This window comes from Dermacentor silvarum, chromosome 5 (genome assembly GCF_013339745.2).
Source record: "Dermacentor silvarum isolate Dsil-2018 chromosome 5, BIME_Dsil_1.4, whole genome shotgun sequence".
Classification (NCBI taxonomy): Eukaryota; Metazoa; Arthropoda; class Arachnida; order Ixodida; family Ixodidae; genus Dermacentor; species Dermacentor silvarum.
This window is the reverse complement of record NC_051158.1, coordinates 179399432-179413585: the sequence shown is the minus strand read 5'-3', so window position 1 is coordinate 179413585 and position 14154 is coordinate 179399432.

The following is a 14154-nucleotide window of genomic DNA, read 5'->3' as shown; positions in this document are numbered from 1 at the left end:
CTAGAAAGCAATCTGCGCTGGGTACAAAGTCTAGGCGGGCCGATGGCTGGGACCCTATTGACCCTTTTCGCAGCGATCCCGTGGGCGATGCCATGTTTGATCACGTGGTGACGCGTCCATTGCTTGCCTCAACTGCCTCCGTTGCCTCGTTGTTTACAATTGAAGTGTATGACGCCGGCGCGGCTTAGAAAACCTCTGTTTTCGGAGATATCGTAGACAGTGACTAGGTGGACGACACGATGCTTTGATCACAGCTTCAGAGAACATGCAAAATCGATTTCGGAGCTGATTAAGCTATGTCCAAACGGCGCAAGCAGCGTATATGGTGCTTGTTCTAAAAGCGGGGCTAAATATGTATGCCAAGCTATCCAAGCTTTCCGATTATGAATTCAGTCAGGATTGGTGTGTTTTGCTTTGTTCTTTATTCGGCAAATATTTTGAAGCAGTCGCTTGTCAGTTTCTGACTCAGTGAAGTTCCTCGGGGCGGCCACTATCTGATTATTTTCTGCCTAATCGATCTGGGTGTGCTCAGTTCAGATAGATTTGTTATTGCTGCGCACAAGGCTTGAAACGTAGGTGTTTTGTACATTGGGTACCTTGTAGCAAATACATTACAGCTACTAACTCGCTTACTCTTGTGGACCGTCACAAAACATTCAGCTTCGACCATTCGTGCGCCATAGGTATGGTCCGTCATATATTGTGTTTATACAGTGCGCATATATCCAAGTCTGCGCCCATTCACTTATTCTTGATACGTCTGTGATAGAGTGGGCGTAAGTTTTCCTGCTATTTGGGACAGATGTGTATAGATAACGTGCGCAAAACTTACTATCACCGTAAGCGGCGCTACTCCGTTTGCCATTGTTTAACGAGTGGTACTCACTCTTTCCGACGTTCTGGGGATGAAGCCCTTTCTTTGAAGGTTAGCGATACAAGGCTAGCGGATGAGCAAATTTCTGTATGCTCGAGGAAAGCCGTACATCACGAAGTGCCCGTAACACGTACGGACAGTTGCAGCAGCGGGCAGCGAACTTGGCCACACAGATTCATTCTATGCCTTAACATACCAGTCACTATTTTTGCAGCCAACTACTGCACACGTCTTCAATACACATGATTGAATCTAGCATGATGAGCACAGTGTGTTAGCGAAAATTCAGTTACATTTCCGACAGCTGATCGCACAGAAGCAAGGTAGAAGCGGTAATGGTTTCGTAATCGTGCGCGGCCGCTGAGGAGAGGTATGGCGCGCCGCCGTGAGCGCCATCTCGTTTCTCCAAAAGAAACTGCTCCGCGAAAAGGGTCAATAATGTAAAACTATTCCAATCTGTTTTCCTTCTAATCACCTGATGTCCAATTTACGTAACCGCCAACGCAAGCATCGGGCGGTGACTCGCAGCATTGTTTGAGAAGGCTATTGAAACGCTCTCCTATTTTGTAGTAGGTCACATGTTGTTTGCTTTCGAAAGGAATAGCATTGCTTAACTTAACATATATTTCTTACCTGATTGGCTGACCAAGGGCGATGAGCACGCAGAAGTGGAGGGGGTAACGTGGGGCCGGGCTAGCGCAGTGAAAGTAGATAACCTGATGAGCAGAATGTTGCCGGCGTCTGCGTTTGCCCTGCTTCTTCTTACTTAGCTTTCGGTGTCTGCTATAAAATTACGTCGGCGTGCAACGGAAACGTAACAATGCAGCTAAAACGAATCTTCAGTGAAGAAAATTTGACATAGCGATGTTGTTTTCGTGCCGAAAGGACTCGACAACCATATAATGTCACGCAAAATTTGTAATATAGGCAAATGAATCCATTCTCCACGGCAGCTCCGACTAGCCAGTGCCAGAGCGATCGGCAGGTATCCACCTTCTATTGATGTCGGAACGGGGCAGTGTCTGGCTATTAAAGAGAAAATTAAGTTTTGATCGGCGTAATAATGCATCTTTAATGCGTACAAGCCACCTTGACGCAGTGATTTTTCACGGTTTTTGGACGCAGCCCGAAAACTTTTGACCAATTGCGGATGGCTGATGGTAAAAAAGGCATAGAATCGAAAAATATTATTTTTCTGTTGTTCGGTCTCACATGCATAATTAGTGTGCACACGTCATATAAGAGTGAGTAGCTCTCGCGATTTTTTTAACAGCGGAGCTGTTTAAACCGAGCGTTAGTCCGTAACCTGCGGACAGAAATTGTGGGCCGATCCTGGCGGTAGTGCAGAAAGGGTCCAAGCGCAATGACACATACCTCTGTGAACTGGCGAAGCTGAGCCTGGTTAAGTCTAGCTAAGCATGGTTGCGACTACTTAAGCTTAGTCTCTCATCGATAGACAATCGATAGTCAACCAGCAGCTAATCGATAATCGATAAATGATCAATAAATTCTGGAAAATGCTGGGAATGACTTGGTAGCGCTTAGCCTTACTTGGTTAATTTAGTTAGTAAGCGAATGTTTACAGCCGTTTATGCAGCTGATAAAACGACTAACCTTAGTTTGCACAGCTGTCTAATAAATTTCTGTCGCAATCAGTGATTCGCCTGTCGGGCGAAATTGACCTTATTGTTAATATTATTGTAGTTAATATTGTTATTACTTATTACGCTCAAGCCAGGCGCAATACACATACAAGTTTCGAATACAGGCGCAGTTCTGTCTTCTTGCGACTGAGTGCCGATAATTTTTTTCGAGCAAATGGGGCTCAGCGTGTCGTTTACAAAAAGCAGCTTGGTGTCTGCCACTGCGGATACGATGGCATAGACATGTTGTAAATCCGGTTTTCTATTGGATGGCGCATATCAGCACGCAGAAAGAGAATTTTGGGTGGTGGGTCGATTCCTTGTTGGAAAAATGGATATATTCTCTCCCGCAAGCCGTTGCTTTAAAAGTGAATCCAAAGTACAAGTGCCCAAAAATGGTGGTATTAGGTAGTGTGCGCTCCTTCCCGTCTCTTGTTGTTTTCTTCCTGTTTTGGGCAGCATCTCAATACATTAACATAAGGTCACTGTCTCGTTCGACGGAAACACTAAAACATTTTTGCAGTAGGTAGAGTCATCTGCGTTTGGCGTTCTTGGAAGTAGTCCCCTTCCGATGTGATCAAAAAGCACAGTGCTACTTCATCTTTCTTTTCCTTTTATTAAACGTGCAACATTTAACGGTAGTGCGCGAAGGCGAGTATCACAAGCTTTTGAGCTGTAGTCGTTGTTTATTGAAAGTTGCACACGTGGTTCCACTCTCGTGCGGCCGAGACGTGGACTATCAGAGTATGGTCATTTATCGGACAATGCCAGGGCTACTACTTTTGTTTTCTCCCAAAAAAAAACGCCCCACCCCCCTAGTCGGTCGAATAACAGTCATAACCTTACCACAAACAAGACAAATTGGCTTTGTGCTTTTGAAAGCGAATAGTGATAGTCTATCAACTCTTTGTCTTTGGATCTTAGCACTTGTTTTCTTTCAAGCCCATACTGCCCTAGAAAAAAGTCGGCAGAATTTTTTTTTCTGGTTACAATAAGCATTCTCAATAGGAAGTTAACATTTTCGACAGTATTCGTCTTCTACCGCAGTGCGACGTGTGTGGCGGCGTTGTGTAGAGATTCTGGAAAAAAACGGTCAAATACGATATTGAGCAGCTGATTGCTGCACTATCGTTAAATGCTAAACGCTTTTTGGGTGGAATGACATCATTTGCACACCCTTACGTTGTCATTTTCTTGGCATATGAAAAATTTGTGCTCTTCAAATGAATGTTCTATGGTGTAAGTGCTGCATTGTTTTGCTTCTTTTATTTAATGTACTAAGCTTGAAAATGCCGCTAGTCAGACATAATAGAGCACAGAGAAGAGGCCCAACTGCACGCGGCATGGTCTTATCCTTACAATAAATTCGCTAACGAGACAGATCATGAATCCAACTACAAAATGATATCTCGCACCAAAGGAATGTGGGAAAAACCACTAGGACACACTCAGTTCGACAATCTTATTGTTAACAGGTGATTCAAGGGGGACGCAAGGCGACAACTGTTGAATATGATGGCGTGCATGCGACTAGACCATCAATAGAACAACATGACTTTAGTGAACCAAGAATGAATATACAGGCCATGCTGTAAAACTTTATTATAAAAACACATTTTCAGCATTGTTCGTACAACTCAACGCTTGAAGTCTGTGTATATTTGCGGCGGTACGTATATGCTTTATTGCTGCATGGACCAATTTCGTTATTAGCCTGCGTAACACCGTGACTAAATTTCGCCTCATCGCACGCACATTTAGGCCTTCTTGAAAACAGAACCAGGACGATTCAGTCACTGGAACAGCCTTTCATTTATTTATCACACAGTCCCATATTCGCTCGAGGAGGATTATAGTGGGTAGCATGTATACACGCATTAAAACTTTTTTCAAGGTAACATTATGAGAAGTGATACCCAAACCAAACAAGATCTAAAACGGAGTAACAAAGCACCAGGGGCCGAATTCAGAAAGCTTTTCGATCGTAAGTGCTGCACCACGATTGGCTGACACCTGCTTCTGCGAACAGTTTTAGCGTGAGAACGTTTTTGTGAATCCGGCCCCAGTATGTAGCATACAGTAGTTACCATGAGCCTAAAAGAAAAAGATTTTGAAATTAAAGGCGTGTAAAATTGTTATACATTACCACGAATTTCGGACATCGCCGAACAGCGCCTCTACCGGCCGCCTCTGAAAACATACGCGTTTTCTACGGGAGAGCGTCGTTTTTTTCCAAATAACTAATCATAGAAGCCATGTTTTAAAATATTCCCGTGGAAATAGGCTCTTGGCGCTTAGCCCGAAATAACATGCAAGTGGTACCATTACTTACGGCAGAAAACTCGTTCCAAATTGGGGGCGAAGTTTCAATTATGGGAGTTTATTGAAAAACCAAAATTTTGTAGGCTTTTTTGGCCAGTAAAAAGCAATTTGCGATGAACCTATTGCATTGATTGACGTATTCCTAGGGATTTATCAACTTCAATGATTTATCAACTTCAATGAATCAGCTTTCAGCTAGTTGCAGCAGCAGCTCTTGAAATGGCAAAGAAGTCGTTCCAAAATCGCAGTTTTCATAACCAGGTCGCGGAATTTATTGTGGTACATATATAAACCTAGTTTTCGCCAACAGCAGCTCTTCGAAGCGGTAGCCGAGCGTGTTGAGCGACCACAGATCAAGATCACTGATAACCACGATCGTGAGTTTGCAGGTTCGAAGCCAGCTGTGCCGCGCTTCTTCTTATCACTGTCGCTGCTTAGTTTGGCAGTTTTCCACCCGATGGCATATTCCGAAATGCAGGACATTTGGTTACGGTTCTCGTTTAGCTTCTTTCTACTGTACCAACGTCTTCCTAAAAAATAGCTGGCTGGTTTCGAGAACATGCGAACGTGTTCCCAATCATCTTTTGCACTTTAGGTATATTGTATTTTGGAAAATAAACCCAGGTAACGTGTTTTGAAAGTACATTTCTTTCTTAAGGTGGATATTTATGAAGACATTACTAAGAAATATTTTGCCTTTTCAGCTACGTCTTGGGAAAGGCGTGTTTTGTGCAACTCTTGTGCGGCTTGAAACGTGCCACCAAAATAAATAGCGCCCAGTGTGTGCAATTAAAAGACACAGAAGTAGAAAAGTTGGCGGCAGCCCCAGACGTAGTATTTTTACAAAGGAATACAGTTGAAGCTATTTGACTGAGTGTATTTGCATTATATCAAAGCAGAATTTTTGCGTATACCTGACCTTCAGTGCAAATGAAGGATATACGAATTATTGCACAAGCGTGTTTGCTTAGTACAAACCAGTACCTCGAAACATAAACATTCTACCCTCAATATGCAGCGCACGTGTCCTATCATTTGAACCATTCCCATATACCTTCATAAAATTCCAGAAATACTAAAGGTCTTCATATCCTTTTACCCTTTTACCACAACTTACGCAGAGGAGTATTGGAAATTATGCGAAAAGACTCTGGGACGTGTTAATGTAGCCTGTCGTGTAAAAATAGAGAACGACTCCAATCACAGACAACACCTTTTTTGAATTATGCCCACAAAGTTGTGCACTGTTTTCGGCTACAATTACCGAAGTTGCCATATAGCATTCTGCTGTTCGGTTCTTGACTAACTCTATTGCTGAATCAGGTCACAGCACCATGATATTATTACTGGCGCAATTCTTTAGTAATTATGTGCGAATATTCTCCTACCCTAAATTTAACATGTTTGAATAATTGAAGAAACATGAGAAAGCACCGTGACGGTTTGCAGAAATGTTCCTTCATTATAATCGTTTATGACCCATATGGGTACGGTCGTTTTGTCATGATCACGCCAGCGTGCACTGAGCATCATTTATCATTTGTCTACTGCCTATAAATAAAATACAAAAGTGTCATTCCTTGTGTGTGAGTTGCACAATGGCAGCCGAACCTTTCATATGGTCCCACTAAGCCAAACCTTCCCTTTTCTGCCATGGTGCCACAGGACACGTCAATTTCACACTTGATTTTCGCCCTTTCAGTTTCCTAGAAAGCATAGGGAGGTACACAAGACGAACAGGCGAAATTTTGAAGTAGTCCTGAGATTTTAGTGAAATTTCATAGGCAATCTTATTATCCTTTATTTGTTTACAAATTTATTACACCTCATTGGTGATAATAATGACACTACATAGTAGCTCAGTCCTTATACTTAATACATCATGTCTGAGATGGCTGTCCTGAAAATTAACCAGGTGTAAGCATTGCATGACGTTGCTTGGAAGGTCATTCATTAAAAAAGTTGTCGCAGTTTCACCTGAAAGGCGAAGCATCAATTGGGATAGCAAATTTGTAGAGAGCTATACGGAGTAATGATAGTAGCTTTATCAACTGTATAAACTTGGACATGCAGCAGCACCGGCAACACGCAGAACTGTTGTCGACGCCGCCGGCGTTTTGCCCGCGTTCGCACAAAATGCGTGCGGCGTTGGTGACTGTTGCCGGAGCCTCTGATATAAATAGGCACTTGGTGCCGCAGCTAAACGTCCCCTCCCTTCCCTCCCCCTCCCCCCCCCCCCCTCCACGGCCTTTCGTGCGCCAGAAGAAGGCGCGTTTGCTCTACATATATGGTGATTGTAAAGGAGGAAAGAGACGCCTACTTCTGCAGCCCTTAAGGGAGTACGGCACAGACCGCTCGTTTGTTCTCCGCCGTGCGTTCACTCCCCGTGAAAGCGCGCGTCCCTCGCGCCCTTTCACTCGCACATACAGCGTTCGGCGGCGCGCGGTTGGCGCTGAGCCGTGCTCCCTCAAGGGCTGCAGAAGATAGCGCCAACCTTTCCCTTTCCCTCAAGAACCACTTATCATCATCGGCGCGCGGCGACGATTTCATCTCCATTGACGTCATACGGAACCTCACGGCGATGGCGACGGCGACACCGACGGCAGAAGTCTGCTTTGGAGTGTCCATATAATTGATATCGCAATAAAAATATGTGCAGAATAAAGAAAATACAGATGTTCAATGGCACAGTCACCGTCAAAAATTTACGCGGCCGAGATTCTGCGAATAAGTTCATTTTCAACGCAGCTACGCCCACAGCCAGTAAAAGTATGCAAAACTTTTGTTTACTCTAGACTAGTATACGCTGTAAATCCGAATGCCACGATGCGTGCCTCAGGCGTAGAAATATAATATTTTTTCAGCTAGAGGCGTGCGAAAGCTTTGGACGCTGACTATACGTTCTGAAGGCCAGGCTGCTTTTTAGCTTATACGTGATGACAAGCGCCGAGCTCTTGATGATGGAATATTAGAGCGTAGAATTGTAGAACTTGTGCAAGGTCAGGTGACTTTTTGTTTATTAACACTGATGATAAATGAATAGTCAGAGTAAATTAATGTTACTGCCCGTTTCTGGACAGACTCGAGTGTAATGCATACGTTCTATATCACTGAAGGTTCCATGCTAATTCCATACGGGGCATTCATATTCTAATTTTGGTCTGTCTTACGCCTACCGAATCTTTAGCAATGAGAAGAGGTAGGCAATTGCTTCTTGGGATGTAGCCGAGGCCGTGGTAGATGTGATTAGTAATGCGGTATATGTGAGTAGGCTGACGGGATTACATGAAGTACGCCAACGTACCTAGGTTAAGTCACGGTGGAAATTACAGAGCCCTTTATTGTATATATGTTGAAGTCATGTGAGAGTGTCTCCAGTGTCTCTGCTAAAAAGTTATCAGCGTTTCCAAAAGAAAGCGACTAGAAGTCCATCTTTCTCGGGCGTTCATTTCACCTAGGGTACCACTGCCTCACTTGTGACCTTTATATTTTGAAATCTGCCCCGATGACGTTAGTTACGTTGCGGAAAAAATAAATACCCTTTCTAAAGAATGAACTATCACAGCTTCCCGACAAAACGCGGTACGTTGGCGCAAGTTGTCATGTGTGATCACGATAAGAACGACCACCCGTCGTTAAAAATGACTTGTCACTCCCCGGTTTTATTTTTTTTTGTCAAGGACGCGACTAACCCGTAGAAGGGTAATCCCGACTTTGGCATGATGCTTGCGACTTTTCTGGTTCCGGACGAGCGCGTTCTTTGTGTATAATTCAGGCGCCTGGCATCGAAAGGCTTACACCTCTAAACAGCGAAAGGCTTTCACAGTCACTTCGGTAGCTCCACGGAAAACGCGGAAAATCAGTCCACTTTCAACATAAGCGCTCTGACCCAAGACACATATTTGCGAGAAAGGAGCTCCTATATTACCCATAGCGAGAAATGTATCCACAAATTACACCTCATTATACCGATGTGTTTATGAGCCGCACTCTGGTGCATGTATTCTGTATTATGAAAAAAAATATAGTTTGTGCAGTGTCAGTAGCCTAAACGTAAAACAGGAAATTGAAGTCATCACAAAAACTGTCATATATCATAAATTGCAAGAAAAAAACTGTACTTCATAATACTCGCAATGCAAACTTTGATGCATGTGATTCATTTCAATGTCCTATCTGTTCCGACCCGCCGTGGTTTCCGAGTGGCTATGGTGTTGGGTTGCTGAGCACGAGGTCGCGGGATCGAATCCCGGCCACGGCGGCCGCATTTCGATGGGGGCGAAATGTGAAAACACCCGTGTACTTAGATTTAGGTGCACGGTAAAGAACCCCAGGTGGTCCAAATTATTCCGGAGTCCCTAACTACAGCGTGCCTGATAATCAGATCGTGGTTTTGGCACGTAAAAGCCGATAATTTAATTAAAATTTTAAAACCTAGATGTTGCTAATCGTAGTGCTTAAGGGGAAATAAACATGCACTCTTAGGGCGCGCAGAAACTTCGCCGGTTTCTAGCGAGGGGAGCTTCCCGCCGTGACGCAGCAACCCTTTCAAGCATTGACAGTGCAGCATGCTGCCGGCCGAAATATACGGGCGGTGGGGTGAAACTCGGATGTGGCAGGGGCTGCCGTTGCAACGCGAGGATAATTGGATGTAATAATAATAATAATAATAATAATAATATCTTTATTTATTTCCAACAGATTGGGGGAGACAGGGAAGAAAAGCTGCAAGTGCAGCTTGAAGAAACACCCTGCCCCCTATGGTCACAAGACATGGGCAACGCGGAGCTGCCGCGTGTTTTTGACAATATAAAAATACACAATTTCCAAGAATGCATGAGAAGTACTAAGTGAAAAGTGAGCAATTGCGCGTAGATTAGTTACGCAACGTTTCACACATCACAGAAGAAAAAATATATATATATACACACATATATATAATGTAAATGCATACGAGAAGCTGTACACTGAACTAATCTCCACTCCCCAAATAGCTGACCGTATAAACATGAATGTTAGTCCTGCTGATTAAGTCGAGAAAATTCGGATGGAGTAAGTGCACATATATCAATTCCAGATTTGTTGTAAGCATTTAAAAGCCTTGGTAAGTTGTTTTTTAGCATTTGTGAGCTGTAATTAGTTCTGAAACGGTGCACTGTCCAGGGTTCTGTGTTTCTTGTGAAACGTGAGGGGACGCGTTCTTCTAAACAAGATAATTTAACAAGGGATAGATCATTTTTCCTGTTCATGTGATAAAACTTCTGCAAAAGTCGACGCCTATAAGTTTCGTGCACTGTGATAATTTTAAACTTGTCAAATAAGTGTTTGGTGTGTGCATCGTACCGACGTTCGGACGTTCGACGTGACGGACGTTCGCGCCGAAGATTAAAAAGATTGTTGATATTAAAGCAACAGGTGTGCACTATGACGTAGCCAAACATGGCGGGTTTTATTGGTGGATCATGAACGCTATCACAGAGAAGGTTGACTGCAAAGCGTTATATGGCGGGCAGAGGCGCGGTGGGGTTTAAAGCGATAGCCCTGTGGCGGCTCATGGGCAAAAAAAATTGTACCTTAAGTATGCTTACGTGATTTGAATGCGAAAGCATTATGACTCCTCTTAGTCATTACCAATAAAGGCTTCTTAAGTATTACAACCTGTTTGCGATCCTTCCTTCGCTTTCTTTTCTCTGCGTTCATTAATCACCAGACCACAACCGTTCAGAACTCATCGCCAAGTAGCTACGAGTTGATATGGTGATCGACTTTAATCCACCTTAACCAAATTTAATTCATTGTAATTTAGTTTACTTCACCTTAATTCACTTGACTCCACCTTAAGTCACCCTTCTCTAACTTGTAACATTATTTCACTTCACTGTAATTCACCTTAATTCACAATAACTACCCATAATTACTACTAATTAACGTCGTCATACCATTTACTATCTTCTCTATTACTACTGATTTCATTCAAGACGCTGATGAAGTCACATTGACTTTTGATACCACTCGTTGTGGATGACGCCGGCTTTTCTGCCTCATGGCTCATGTAATGCTTTCGCATTGATGACTACTGTAGACGACAACGGTCCGTCTGTACGGCGCAGAGTAAACAGCTTTCCCACTTTCATTGCAAGTTGCGCAGCCCCGGTGCGCAGCGTCCCGTCATGCTCAGAGTTGCTGCAGATAGTTCTTGCGCGGCGACGAGGGGGAGCGTGTATACTGCTCGAGTGCACGCGATAGGAGTGAGACTGCTGCTCCGGCCTAAGCGGCCAGATGTTCTTCCTGACGCCGTGGTGGGAACGCGCCTTTCCGATACGGATGGCACAAGACCTGAAGCAAGTGGTATACCGGCGCTGTTTCCGCCATGTTCTCTGTTCTGTGCCGAGTAGAACGACTGATATTACCTGTCACGGCGTGACGACGCTCGGCCAACGGCGGCGCCGGTGGCTCGAGGAAAAGAGAGGCCCTGCGTATACAGGGGCACTATCCCTCACCAGTACACGGGAGCCCAAGCCCAGAGTCCACTAAAGTTTGCTTAAGAGATTTAATAGTGGAGATGTGGTTTATGGTGAATGAAAAAAAATAATCACGATAAGTAAGCCAAAGAATGTTGATTCCACTGTCAATCTGCATCAAATCGACAAATTTAACGCATGAAAGCTTTTCTATAATCGCAATGGAACATTCGCATCACTTATGCTAAAGCACTGCGTTGGATCTCATGTAAAGCTTTCATTGTTGTTCTACTTCCTCTATAATAATTATTTATTAATAATGTAATAGTAGTAGCAGTAGGGGTAGTAGTAGCAGTAGTAGCACTGATGAGACTTCAGACCCCCCCCCCCCGAAATTATTTCGTGCTGGCATGAACCGCCGACCACAACCACCGGCGCCGGGGAATAATTCTGGATTTTGTCCACAATGTCCTTTTCACGCTCGAAAACAGATTTCGGCACGCACATTGCGAACTCGGGCTGGATTTCGTCGCAACGCCCTTGGCACCTGGACTCACCTAACGCAAGGAGCCCCATCCCAGCACAAACTGTCAATGGTTTTTCGATAGCGAGCGGGCGCGTCGCGGCATTTCGCAGCGGCCGCGGAATCTACGGAGCGCATGGAATTCAATTCCGAAACTTTATGGGTATAAAGTTCTCATAAACTTATGACGCAAAAGGTGCACTGACGTTTCCAAAGGCGTGGTTTAGATTTTCAATTCTGGAACTTTATGGGTTTAATGTTCTTATAAACTTGAACTAACGTGCGCGCACTGGAGCCCTCGTGTCCAAGCCGTTTCAGAAATGGAAGGCCGCGCTCGCAATCTTCCACACACACGAAAATACTAAATATGACCGTGACTGCCAGCTAGCAGCTGATAATTTTCTCCAAACATTTTCAGGAAGGGCGCCCGATGTGATCAATCAGCTGGACCAGGGCAGGCAAAGTAAAATAAGAGAAAACAGAAGAAAGTTAACGGCCTATTATTTTTGAGGCGGTTCTTTTTTGCGGACGTCAAGGTCTGGCTCTCCGTGGCCATAGGGACAGTGGTCCTATAGATTTAAGCAAATCCCCTCTGAAAATATTGGTATTTTCAGAGCGCTTCTTCATTTGCGAGCTGATTGTGGAGCTACATATCTGAAGAACCATTTGGATGTTGCCCCAGTAATACCTCGCATTTGAGCCCAGATGTACAAAACCAAATTATAGAAATTTGTGGTGAAATTATCAAAGAAAGCCTAGATGCAAAATAAATGGTGCAGGCCGCTTCTCCATATTTGCTGACGAAACGACGGATATTTCCGGTATCCAACAGTTTACTGTTCGTGCAAGGTACCTAAACAAGGATGCCAACGACATCGAAGGAGTACTTTTAGGTTTTAGCACCGGAAAAGATGCCCTCTCTCATTGCGACTGCAGGTTCTATGTAAATGTGTAGAAACGGCTTCAGATTCTAGGCAACCTTCCAGTGACCACTTCAAGCGCAGATAGTATATTTTTAACATGAGATTAGAAAAACTACTTGCGCTCTACAATGTCTGAGGAACACATGGTTAGGCAGGCAAAGTAAAATAAGAGAAAACAGAAGAATGTTAACGGCCTATTTTTGAGGTGGTTCTTTTTTGCGGACGACAAGGTCTCGCTCGACAAGGATGCCGACGTCCACAGAGACGTCGGCATCAACGTGTCCGAAGTCATTGACCGCTTCACTAAACTTCCCCGCCGAGTGAAGTTTGTCCATTAGCTGGGAAGCGGCAAAAATCAATGCAAGTAAAGGTTCTGTTCATTCAGGTCCATAATCGCGTAATTATGAAAACGTATGACTGTTCATTAGTTTGTAAAGCCGCCGAAATTATCGCCGTTTATTCAAACAGGTGGCATCATGATCAAAGCTATTGTGTGAAAACGAAAATTACGAGGACATCAATAACCAATTTTTACCGACCTTTTTATTGAAAGCCGGCCCTCGCGGCGCGTCCCAACAAACACACTCGGATATTGGGTAGTTTAACTTGCCGCATCATCTGTGGCTTTCTTTTGGTCTTTCCTTTTTAGCTACCCACTTTTACTTCTTTTTTGAGCCGAAGCAATACCCTTCCTTAATTTTGGGTGCAGAAAATTTGTCGCCGCTCTGCAGGCAGTTAAATAACACACTTTCGTACTGATTTTTGCATTCTTCCTCTATTATCTACCCATATGATGCTGTCGCGACCGCCGCATGGCCCAAGTACATATCACGAGTTACTTTCAGACATAGCGCAAAAAAGTACGCACAACACACACGAAGACACGACAGACGCGGACGAGCGCTACTACCCACCGTTTATTTCCGTCAACAAACCCTCCGATTTATAAGGTGAACCACGTACACCAGTGTCACGCCCCTTTCTCATGCGAGGTGACAAAAAGAAATCTAAAAAAGTTAACAGTACTATGTCCCTCAGGTAACAGAGTTCAAATAGTTCAGTTCGGCACTGTGCAAAAGAATTGACGCTTCGCTTATACAAATATCTGAGTTCTTGTGGATGTAGAACGCTTCTAGATAGTGGTCTCATAAAATCGTGCCTCGCAACCACACGTAATGATGTGGGCAACCATATGTGCATACTTGTCCTCTTTTTCCTTAACTTTTAGCGCATGCTCCCTGAGCCGGTCGTTTATGCACCGTTCGGTTTGGCCGATGTACACCTTCCCGCACAACAAGGGGACGGAGTATACCACTCCTGTCGCACACCCCACGAAGCGGCTATCTTGGCTTGTTTGGCAACCGTCTTTCCGGTCACCGCAAATTCAATGGCAGAGCCTGGATAGCTT